Source organism: Octodon degus, unplaced genomic scaffold (assembly GCF_000260255.1).
Source record: "Octodon degus isolate 3935 unplaced genomic scaffold, OctDeg1.0 scaffold00080, whole genome shotgun sequence".
Classification (NCBI taxonomy): domain Eukaryota; kingdom Metazoa; phylum Chordata; class Mammalia; order Rodentia; family Octodontidae; genus Octodon; species Octodon degus.
This window is the reverse complement of record NW_004524656.1, coordinates 9,233,283-9,235,929: the sequence shown is the minus strand read 5'-3', so window position 1 is coordinate 9,235,929 and position 2,647 is coordinate 9,233,283.

Here is a 2,647-nt window from a genome sequence, read left to right as displayed (position 1 = left end):
TGTATATTATATTATTGGGATATCTACAGAGTGAGAAATGCTCTATAGATGCCTGTTATGTCAATTTGCCCAATCATGTGTTTTAATTCTGATATTTCAGTCTACTTAATTTGTCTGTCTGTGTGAATGGGATATTGAAGGGCCCTGCTAAGGTTGTGCTATGATTTTACTGGTGTTTATTTGTCTTTTTTATGTCCAGTCATTTTATTTTATGAAGTTAGGTGCACCAAAATTTGGTGCATATATATTTATGATTGCTATCTCTTCCTACCGAATTGTTTCCTTTACCAGTAGTATGTAGTAGCCATCATTGTTCCTTCTGATCAGTTTTGACAAAGAAGTCTGGTGTATCTGAAAATAAGATAGCTACTCATGTTTGTTTCTGGGCTCTAATTATACATCATTTTTCATCCTTTCACTTCTATTCTGTGTGTGTTGGGATAAAGTGTGTCTCTTTCTGGAAATCTATGGTTGCATTTTATTTTTTAATTATATCTGCCAGTCTATGTCTTTTGGTTGAGAAGTTAAAATCACTGACACTGAGTTATTGTAACATATTTACTGAGTCCTGCTATTGCACTATTTTTCTAGTGTTGATTTCTTTATTTTTTCCTTTTTGTTTAACTAATTTCCAGTTTGATGTACACTTTTCTTTGCGTTCTTTGGTACTGGTACTTCCTTGTCTCTAAGTTTCCTCAAACACTTTCTGCAATGCTGGTTTACTGGTCATGCATTTATTTAGAGTGCCTTTGCCATGGAAAGTCCTCGCCTCTCTGTCAATTTTGAAGGCTAATTTTTCAGGAAATAGTAGGCTGATTGATAACTGTTTACTTTTAGGTCTTAAAAAACTTCTGTCTATGCTTTCCTGACCTTTAAGGTTTGTGCTAAACAATCCACTGTTATTCTGATATACTTGTTTTTATGGGTTTCTTTCTGTTTTTCTTTAATAACTATTAATATTCTACTTATTGAATTTCTTGAATTTTTATTATGATGTTTTGTGGAAATGTTCTTTTCTAGTATTGGCTATTTAGGATCCTACATGCCTTTTGCCCTTGAACATTGAAGTTTTACCCTATCCGTGCAAATTATTTTGCTATGATTTGAGTGAATAAAGTTTTTAGACCACGTGGGCCATCTTCAAATGTTGTCTTTATTCCTCTAATTATAAAATATTTTGTAGTCATTTAGCATCGGTGGGATCCACCTTTCAGGTTGCTTTGTTGTTTTTAGGGAGTCATTGAGTACATGGTCTAGTACATCAAACCTGCTTTCAAGTTCTGACACTCTTTCATCACATTGGTCGGATCTACTGCCCACTGAAATTTTCATATCTTTAATTACTTTTTCATTTCTTTTCATAAGTAATAATTCTTCACTACAATGGTCATTCTTATTTTATACTTTCTTGTTGAAGTCAGTTTGTTTTTCCTTCCTTCAACCTCACTGAACATCTTATTGACTAGATCTTTTGTCTGCTTATTTAAACTCTCTTTAAGCTCCTAAACTTCTTAGGAATTTGCTTATACTCTTCTCCTTTGATCTCTTCAAGTATCATGATCCTTCAGTTTTCAAGTTCATCATCTGAAATTTTCTCTTCTTTAGTATGTAGGAGACCAGCTTTCAGGGTGTTAATGGCTTTGGGAGACAGTTTGTTCCCTTGCTTTCTCATGTACCTATCATTTTTGTGATGCAGATGAAGAACAGTTACAGTATCTCTGTTTTTCATTCTGTCTCTGCTGCAGAGATCTCCTTAAGTAGATTCTGTCTCCCTGTGATGTGTCCTCAGATTTGGTAATGATTTGGTGCCTATATTTCTCTTCAACTTAACATAATATTGGAGGGCTTGATTTCTCTTCTCTGAATGGTGATTGGTGATGGTCATCAAGCACCCAGATGTGTCACACTAGGGTCCCTTTTGTTTCTGCAGCCTTTTTTCACTGTGTGATGCTAAGTCCTGTCCCAATTTTTCTGATTCCTGAGATCAGTGTGTTGTTGTTGTCTGCAAGGTTATATACTCTCCAGCAGCTTTCTGTGGTTACACCCTTCTTTCTGTCCTGAGCCTTTTCTATCTCTGACTAGTTTGGTGGCTTGCTGGCTTGTGAGGCACCCGTTCTTGTCTCAGAGGTCTCTCTGTTCCCTACAGCCTGGATATGGCAACTGTTCAAGCCAATACATACCGTAATCATGTTGACAGATGGAGAAAGCAATGGACCACTGAGCTCTGTGTTGTAGGCAGGCAGCAATGGGCCCCAAGCACTTTCAGACCCAGGGCCCTAAGAAAACCACAAGAGATATATCTGGCTTCTAATCACAGAGGACAGAACCACAATGTCCTCTGTACCTTGAGCTTGCTGTTGCTCAAGCTTCTCAGGGAGTCTGTGACTGTCTGTCCTACTCTATAACCACCTCTGGTGGCCATCTCCACTTTGTTACTGTGGGAGAGGGATCTCAGAAATCCTGAAGCATAGTCATTCTGTAACTTATGATTCTCTGAGTACTCACTCTTAAACAATGAACTCCCTCCCCCACGTGGCTCCTCATTCTATCATTCACAAATATGATGGACATTACTATGAATTCTTTCTCCAACGCTAGACTGCCATCCCGAAGAAGTCACTTTCAAAGTAAAAGCCCATAAAACATT